The sequence below is a fragment of the Chaetura pelagica genome, unplaced genomic scaffold, assembly GCF_000747805.2.
Source record: "Chaetura pelagica isolate M959 unplaced genomic scaffold, ChaPel_1.0 scaffold219, whole genome shotgun sequence".
Taxonomy (NCBI): Eukaryota; Metazoa; Chordata; class Aves; order Apodiformes; family Apodidae; genus Chaetura; species Chaetura pelagica.
The window spans coordinates 266345-276570 of NW_009954552.1; positions in this window are offsets into that span (position 1 = coordinate 266345).

Here is a 10226-nt window from a genome sequence, read left to right on the forward strand (position 1 = left end):
ATCAGGGTTGCTGCACGGGAAAGGTTGAGGTGGCTTAAGCCCTGTCCTGGGGCACTGGCACTATAGCTATACTGTATTTACCAGAAAATTGCCTTTTGTGGGGGCAACAATTGCCAAGGGTGGACCTTCTCTGCTGTGAGATCAGTGAGGTTATACATGAGTGACTTCCATGGGACCAAGAGTTCACTTTGACCTCTGCTCTTGCTGTCCCTGTGGAAACCTGGGCCCAAAGTCAAATACCACTCCTGCCACACTATGAAAAAGTAACTCTCAAGATGCCTTAACTGTTTTTTAAATATAAAAGTGATAAAAGAAAAATTTGTTACATTTAAATACACATTCTAAATTTCCCTTTTTAAACCACCTAAGTTCATTTAAACTAATGGTATACATTTTAGCCAGCATTTTAAAATTTGAGTAGAAGAAGGAGAAGACTATTCACAAAAGCCATCTCTGCTCTTGTTTTCAAGTGGAACAGATAGCTCCATTTTTTCCATTTTAACTCCCTTTCTAGGGTCCTTGAATTCCACCCATGGTTTGTTGTCTCCAATATTTAGCCCAGATCTTTGAATATATTCAGATTACTGACTTTCATTTATTTTATTACTTTTTCTTTTTATGTTTATCCCCTATCATTATCTCTAATGTAGGGCAGTATGCTTGGTTAGGGCAGGGATCTTCTCTCTTGATTTATCTGAAAAGCATTATGAATGCCAGTGAAACCAAACAACAAAAGCAGCCCATTGACCATGTGGCTTTGGGGGTCCCAAGAGGATCACAGATGAGTTGGCTGCACAGTTGTGATGCTCAGAAATGCCAGCAGCTCCCCTGCAAACACTGTGCCTGACTAGGCAGCCTCAAGGTTCCTGGGCAGGTGAATTGGCCCTTCCCATATCACTCACCCGGCATTGGAGGTGATAGTACAAGTCCTTGTTCAGCCCAGAGGCTGACAGCATGGGGCACACTAGCAGCATCTTACAGTTTCCACCTGCCAGTCACCAGGATCCTGTCCCATCTCCCCTCTGAATAGCTCCAAAGTGCACTTAGAAGTTGAGATCCAGCAACTTTCTATTTTTCCCACACTGTAAGTGTGCCATAAGTAATGGTTTGCACATCAACTGGGCAGAGGTTCAGGTAGTGGTAGGATCTCCTGTGCTGAATGGGCTCGCGGGATAAAAACCCCCAGGATCTGTCCCAGCTCTCAAAGTTACCTTAATGGTAACTTCAGTACCTTATTAAAGCTGGGATTAGTAGCAATCCCATCAAACTGCTCTTCAAGGAGCTCGCTTGACTTGTAGCTGAAAGAGGATTTGATGGTTTCTCAGATACATTCAAAGAAGCCTGCCATTAAGCTTCAGAATAAGCTAACACAGATCAGAGCTAATGTGTTATTACAAGCACACAACAGCATTAGGAACTTCAACTGAAGTTACTTCCAACAGCAGCATTTTCTACACTCCAGCAAATTATCACATTACAAATAATATCAACAATAAAATTCTCTCTGAATTAGAATGTTGCCACATTTTTGTATGTGTCATTGGGAAGGATTTGAAGAAGAGGACATTCTCCTCACCCCAGCAGGCAGCCCAAAGAAAAACAAAATATCTATACACACACACTTTTCCATCAGGGTAAGGGCACCTGGGTCTGGCACACACAGGAACACTCTCCTCTTGCTTTCCCAAGAAACTCCTCACCCTCTAGCTTTCATCAAGGCTTCAGCATCTCACCACCTTACACTGTATTGCCTCCTTTCTGCATAAGATAAGCTCTGGCTTCCAGACTGTTTCCCCAAACCCCACTGTGCCTGAATCTACCCTGACCAGCCCACCAGAGAGAGGGTCTGTGCTGGCCCAGGGGACTTGAAGCGTACTAGACTGCGCAGGGGGCCAAACTGATGCTCAATCAGATCATGCTGAATTAAGAGAGCTGGGAAAAACCCTGCTCCTATTGTGTGGATTAAAAACCAAAACACCAATAACCTAATTCATAAACAGTTGCTGGATTAAATGGCATAAAAGGCTTAAACTGAAAGAAGCAAGTCAGAGCTTTTGCAGGTTTTTTTTTCAAATATTTTCAGATGGGTTTTCTGAAGACAGGGGAAATTGAAACAACCAAAGTGCTAAGAGGCATTTGGGATAAACACTAGGAGGAAATACTAATTTAAAGACTAGTTCCCAAGAGGCAGCCAAAATAAATTATTCCTTTCTTTGCTGCCACACAGCAAGAGCAAACATGTTTTTAGTTTTGTTCTGTACAGCAGGACTTGGGAGGTTTAGACACAGCTTTTCACACTGCCACACTCATCTGATGCCATGGGCTTTAGGCCAGGGCAGAACCCAAGATTTCTCTGCACCTCCCACAACTGCCCCATTCCCAGAGTGACCCATATCAATGTGACTTCCACCCAGGCCAACTGCATCTCCTGCCTGAAGTGACCATGGCTGTAGTGCAAGAAACACACAGTGCATTAGAAACAAGAGGACCTGGGCCGTGCTGGCCCATCTGGGAATGTCTTGACAAGCCCAAGTACTGTTGCCTCTGCAGACAAAGGAGGGAGCAGCCTGGTTCATGCCAGATCTGCCTTTAAGAGTATTTGCATCTGCAGTAACCCAGGGCAGGAAAGCAGCTCTGGTGAGAGCCTCCTCTCAGCTTCTCTCTTTCCATAGCACTATGGGGACTTCTGTCTTTACAGGACATTTTCAAACACACTTGAATGGGTTCAAATCCCAGGGTAAAATTCTGGTCAAGTTATTTCCTGCTTGAGAATAGCATGCTCTTTCTAGGCTGCCTGTTTTATCAAAGAAACCCCAGTAAACAAATAAGAGAAAGCACTTAGAAAGTTTTAAAGAAAGCCATTTAGGCACCACTGCTCTATGTACAGGCTTTTCCACTTTCTCACAGCCACAAATACTGAATCACAACTTCACCATGGTAGTCACCCTCCAGGACATCCTCCCAGTTCCCTGCTCAGACAAGGATGCTCCACGCAGGGTACCTGCATTGCTCACAAGTGTCCCAGCCAGGCACCACAAAACCAGCAAACAGCAGAGTGGCCCCCAGTGAACACAGCCCAGGCTGCAAGCCAGGCAAGCCCCTGCCACATTGAAACTGGGGTCAAAGCCCTCCCTTTAGGGATCTGGACTGTTTTGAGGCCTTTCACCTCAAATCTCTGTAAGACTCTTGGTCTGCAGCATTCAGCTAAAGAGACACCTCTTTATCAGGCACCAAATCCTAGTTTACACCACCACCCACCCACAACACCCCCAGGAGCAGCAATCAGCCCCCTCCCAGCCCTAGGGCAAATACTCCCGACAGAGACTCATCTCATCAGCAAAGCAAGCTCAGGCTGGACAGGCAGAAGAGAACCCCACTCTCAGCAAACACAGCCCTGCCCCACTGCAGCCAGGGTCAGCCCTGGGGCTGCCCTTAGTCCCTCCACTACTGCCCCCAGAGCTGCCCTTAGCCCCTGCAGGTGGCTGTATGGGGGTGCTTCACTAGCCAAAAACCTGCTGAAAAGCTTCAGGAGCAGCAGATGAGCATGACCAACACTTACCCCACCAAGGTGCAGGCCCAACCACCCAAATCCCTACGTGGTTGAATATAAAATCCCACCTCCCTGGCCCTGCCATGCCAGGGGCAAACAGGCAGACTGACCATGGCGGCCAAAGGGCATGAAGATGCAGGGCACCACACTGGCCTTGTACTACTTTATGGGAGAGCTGCAGACAGAGGTTGGGAGGGCACTAGGTTTCTGAGGGATGAGCTACGGGGAGCTCCTAATGAACCCAGCCTTTTTCCATTATTGCGTTGCTGTGGTTTTACTCTCCCTTCATGCTTCATAAACCTGTGGGATGGTAAAACACGGCCAAAAAAGGCACATATTTAGACATTAGGAATAAGTTTTTTTAGTGTAAAGGTAGTGAGACACTGGCACAGGTTGCCTGGGGAAGTTGTGGCTGCCCCCTCCCTGGAAGTGATCAAGGGCAGGGTGGATGAAGCTTGGAGCAACCTGGTCTAGTGGGAGGTGTCCCTGCCAATGCCAGGAGGTTGGATCTAGGTGATCTTTAAGGTCCCATCCAACCCAAACCATTCTATGATATCCAAGGCCTGGGCTGGCTCCCAATGATTGCACAATGCTTTGAACATACAATCTATCTTGTAACAAGAGACAAGAGTGATATTGACATGGTGAAATGGCACAGAATAACCTGCTCTCCAAGACACTTAAATGTTTTGGTTGGGTTTTTTAAGTCAATCCTGACAATAGATGCCTGGTACAAAGTTAGGTCTCACTATCTACTGTTTCTATAGCTCTGGCAGAACTAAATGGATGGTTTTCCCTTTAAAAATGAATATACTGCTGCAGGCACACAAATGGGATGCCTCTGGGCATCAACATTGCCAGCAGCTCCTATTAGATGGCAGCCAATATGAAGACACAAAGAATGAGGTCTTATTTGCAGCTTTGTAATTAGGGCAAGGTGACAAATTGGGAGGTGTCCCTGCCAATGCCAGGAGGTTGGATCTAGGTGATCTTTAAGGTCCCATCCAACCCAAACCATTCTATGATATCCAAGGCCTGGGCTGGCTCCCAATGATTGCACAATGCTTTGAACATACAATCTATCTTGTAACAAGAGACAAGAGTGATATTGACATGGTGAAATGGCACAGAATAACCTGCTCTCCAAGACACTTAAATGTTTTGGTTGGGTTTTTTAAGTCAATCCTGACAATAGATGCCTGGTACAAAGTTAGGTCTCACTATCTACTGTTTCTATAGCTCTGGCAGAACTAAATGGATGGTTTTCCCTTTAAAAATGAATATACTGCTGCAGGCACACAAATGGGATGCCTCTGGGCATCAACATTGCCAGCAGCTCCTATTAGATGGCAGCCAATATGAAGACACAAAGAATGAGGTCTTATTTGCAGCTTTGTAATTAGGGCAAGGTGACAAATTGAGCACTTGGTTCTCCTAATCTTGACAGCAATATTTGACTCTCCCCTCCCTGTAACGCTGCTTAAAAAAATACAGCAGGAAGGCAGCATGCTCTCCTGAAGGCAGAAAGCAAGAACACTTCCCAATAAAATACTGAAGTCACTGCACTAACAATTAGGGAGAAATACTGTGACTACACCTGGAGAGACTGGCCAGTCTCATCCAGCAGAAAAACTATCTGTGAAAGCTTCCATGGCCCCTTTAAACACAATTATAAGCTGATCCTAATTGTGCCTCAACCCCACATAGTTACTTGTGCCAACAGTTAACAGGAATACAAACAGCAGCTGCACTAAACCATGAAGAGCTACAATAAAGAGATAAATTGCTTGCTAGACTTGTATTTATTTGTGAAGTATAAATTCACTGGCAAGAAAGAAGGCAGAGGGATTAGGATAAAGCACTACATTTAGCTAATTGGCTATTGTATTTCCATGCAGGAAATGCCATTGGATTTTAAATTTACCCTTTGAAATACACCGGAGGAAACCAACTCTGGGCATAACCAGACTCAGTTCTTTTCCAAGAGCATCCACTCACACCCAGCCCCATCACTGAGAGGGGGGTTCAGAGGGAACAGGGCTGCATTGTCATCTGCCCAGCATGTTGTCATCTGCTGAACAACTGCACATTGAGAACAGAAAGATGCCTGCCAGCTTCCCAGCATGCTGGGGAAGCAGCTAGAACTCTGTTTATTCATCTAAATCAACTCCTTCTTAAAAGAAAAAAATACCTTCCACTTCAATTACTAAAGTAAAATATTGAAAGGAAAACCTTGTAATTCCCTGGAAGTTAATGAAGGAAAAAATCCAAAACAAACCACAAAACAAACCCTAACAAAACAACAAAGAAAACCCCACAACTGGCCCACTAGGTGTGAGCTTACCTGTTCCTGCTCACGTGAGGAGCAGTGGAGCACTGGGTTCTCTTGCTAGCTTTGGCAACCAGCTCAGAAAAGGCACTGCAGAACTATTACATACAGATGACAGCCAGCTTCCTTGGCATGGTAACTTTTTCTCCCTCACAATGGCTCGTTTTCAGCTCAAAATAGATCACACATTCTTAATTCCTAAGAACATGCTGTGACAGCTAGCAGCTTCCTGCAAACAGAGAAGCGGCCTTGTGAGAGTATCGAAGGAAACGGGCTGACATTTAAGTGTTCTGAAGCCATTCCTTTTCATCTACAAGGCTGCACCTCTTCTGAAGCATTTTAGCACTTGGGATCTCGTCCTACCAAGAGTCAGGCTGAAGGTCAGCTTTACAGATTGCCAGCTGGGGACAATTCACAACACTAACCTCAGTGCCTCCATAAATCTATTCAGACTAGAGCCTTGATTTGGACATGGAAATAGTGAGCAGTACCCAGCAGCTTATCAAATAATTTACATTAGTCTAAATGTGTACAAAATGCTGCTACAACTGGCTCATTCTTCCACTCAGAAATACCTATTATGAGCAGGTTCAATCTCCACAAAAGGCACAGGAACCAAAGCTCAGTAAACGAATCCAAGGCAGGTAAATGCCCTTCAAATCAATGTATATTAAACATTAACATTTTATGATTATTTCCTGACAACAGGCTGACTGCCTGCAGACTGATTAGACTGGAAGTCTTGACAAATGGCAACAGAAAAAAAACATTTGAAGCTGAAGGGCATTTCATTCCTCAGATTAGCCTTTCTGTATTAATACTGTCCCAAAAGGGACCCAAACAAATTAAAGCTCCTGATGAAAGTCCTTACACGTTGACATCTCTCCTCAGGAAGATGAAGTTCCACACACACCCCTCACTCAGTCTCACGGCAAAGAGGAGACATTTCAGACAGCAACAACACCTACCTTGGCTGCCACCCTGTCCCAGCGCTGAAGAACCTGCATTTCCCTTCATCCCAAGAGAACGAGCTCGCACCAGGTATCAGGTTTGTAGCAGTTCATACTGAAGAACAACTGTCCGCGCTGGCTTTGTACCCCGGTGCGGGCTCCCGGGGCCGGCATTCCACGGGTTAGTTTGGCGGGAAGCCTGAGGCGCGGGGCGGGTGGCCGGGCCCGCGGGGCTCGGGATAAAGCCCCCGAACTCTCTCCCTCTTCCTCGCTCCCGCCCACCACCTCAGGGCCAGGTGGTTTCTTAAATCTAAGCTTCGCCATTTGCCCTGCCCAGAACGCAGCTTCTCCCCCTTCACACCCGGAGGGAGGAAACGGGCCAGCGCAGCTGCCGCCGCTGGGAATGTGAGCGGGGCAGCCCCGCTGAGCACGGCAGGGAAAGGAGGCAGCCCAGCCAGGCTGCTCCTGCAGGGACACCTTGAGAAGTCAGACACGACACAGAGCAAAGGCCACAATGCTGACTGAACATACAGAGGATGCTGAGAAATCCTCAGGAACACAGTAGAAAGACAACAAAGTCCTAGTGGGCTTCACACTTTCAGGCTCAGGGGCCAGCACAGTTACTGTCACACTCAAGATTTCCTTTTTTAAGGCAAACCCAACAAAGAAAAACAGGTGAAGGAAGTATGAGAAGAAAGGGTTTCTCTCCAGGTAAAGTTTCAGTAGTGTGAAATCTTTAAAGAAAGATCAGTGCATTTTTTGTGATCAATTTATGGAATACTGACTGCACTTCAGATTAGATAGCATTAAACTCTTGACTCTGAAGTAACATAATAAAAACTCACCTGTTCTTTTCCTTCAGAGATTAACTTTGGTCACTGAAGGGTGCAAAATCAAACGCTTCCAAAAATGTTGTGAAAACTTGTGTCAAAAACCAAATAAATACCTAGTAGACTGATTCATATACACAACACATATAAGTATGAATAATTAATTACCTGCTGGAGGAGAAAAGAATCCTGAAAGTATATTCTTTCTACACAGTACCATTTCAAGAATGAAATGAGATTTTTAAATACAAGCATTCCTATGGCCAAAATGTTTTTCTGCTTTAAAACATTAAGATAAAATTACTACTTTTATTCCTTTGCTTCCTAGATTTGAAGTACTGATGGTTGCTGATTATCTATCTTGAAACAGAAGACAACACACAATCTTCTTAGTGCAGCTGGCAAATGACAGACTATTCAGAAAAACCCACCACCTTAGCCCTAGATAGACCTATGCTGTGGGATTAAAAAACTTCCAGGCAGCAATATGCCCTGCTGCGTACCTTTATATCATATCCAAAAGTAACAGTGAATGATTTAATAAAAAAGTCATTCTCAGAGGCAGCTTGGAACACAGCAATATCTACATTCAAAGAATGTCCCAGAGAGAGTTTTTGTTAGTATTTTATTGAATGAGCACATCAGCAAGTAAAATTAAGATACACCTACACACAGCTTCCTAGAAATAACAGTCCAGAATTCCTTCCTTAGTTATCTTTAACCATCTGGTTTTCATATTCTCCAAGCAGCTTATACAGGCTTTTCCCACCCTCTGTAATTTTCCTGGTTTAATTATTTTAATAAATAATGGGGACATCACAGGTGATCCTAGAGACAAATCTGCATCCCACACTGCACAGCTCGACAAGAAAGTTCACTGGATGTCATCATCATCAAAGAGATCTTCAAAATCTAGTCAGAAAAGATAAAGTAAAATTAACCTTCAAAGTTTCAACTGTTACATAAGTACACACTCAAGGACAGCTCTTTGTTATTTGGGTTAAAGACAAACTCATGTGAATTAAATGAATGAAAGTTACTGCACCATCACTTACCATAGATGTAACATTCAGGGTGGGAAGAGACAGAGGAAAGCAGGCATACCCATATATATGTTCTCCATCATACACAAATTAAACTGCTTCACTTTTACAATGAAAACTTGCAGTTAAATTAAGAAAAGAAAAGTAAACTTCAAAGGAGGGGCTTTTATAAATGCATGAAATAGCCACCACATTCAGAGTGGATCAACCATGATTCCCAGACTCCAGAACTAAGTTCTGGCTTGTTGCATGCAGCAAGTTTCACATGTAGATTCCCCTGCAGAATTCTGGCTTCAGGTCACAGTATCCAGGCACACACACATTTTGCAGACTGACATTTGCATTTGTGATTTGCTGCTGAAAAGCCTTTCTTCAAACACATATTTCATTGCTGTGAAGGTGCTAATAATGTTTCTCTCTCAGAAAACTCATCTCACTCAAGACTATTGAAACGTGGCCAGCTCATCACAGCTGTTCTAGCCATCTTTGGGAAGTACTCTTAACTACTTGGACTTGTATCTTATTTGCATACTGAGCATGAACTAACAAAGTTACTGAAGCCAAGTTGTTATTCTTACAAAAAGCAACATACAAGAGTCACACAATAAACTGAGAATTAATCCTCATTTAGAAGAGTTCTAAATTACTAATGGAATATAATACCAAGCTCAATGTCAGAACTGCATGGAAATACCTACTCCTAACTGTGCTGGCTCCAGCTGAGAGCTAGGCCCTCACAGCTGTTGAGGATCTATCAAAGTAGAACTTATTTTTTCTCTTGTGTTTCAAGTCTTTAACAATACTAGAAACCTATTTTATTTCAGAATTTATACCAGCTTGTGAAATCAACACCACCACAGCAAAATTCAACAGTGAAATTCATTGTTGAAATGTCTAAAAAAACACAAAAATACATCTTGGAAAACAAATGTAAGGTGGTGTATATCCTGCCCCTAAGCAGCCAGATAGAGAGCTGTTCTCTAAAAGCAGTTGTATATACTTACAAGCACACAGTTGAATTTCAGATGCAAAAAACCATTAAAAACAGGGGTTTTTTTGCTTTAGATACACATGCATGCATACCTTAGATACTAAAGAATTATCTATAAAGTAGTAATACCCAGAGACAATTTTGTAGACTTCTGCCCACATTGGTACACGTATTAGCAGTGTTTAACGTAGTTACTTGTTACCCAAGCAGACCAAGGCATTCTCCGTGTAGCGATTAACATGCCAAACCGCCTAAAAGCTCCAGGAGAGAAGAAACACAGGGCTTGTATCACTCCCGCCCGCATAACCGATCACCAAAGCGATCTTACGACAGCGCTCACTAGGAGGGCGGTTAGTGAGAACCTGAGCGACTACCAAGCACGAGAGACGCGAGAGCGAAGAGAAGCAAAGCCAGGTTTGTGTCGGTAACCGCCAGTGTCTGCCGGGTCACCCGGCAGGCCCGAGGCGTCCCCATCCCAGCCCGGAGTGAAGGAGACACGACCCCCCCCGACCCCCCCGCCCCGGCGCGGCCCC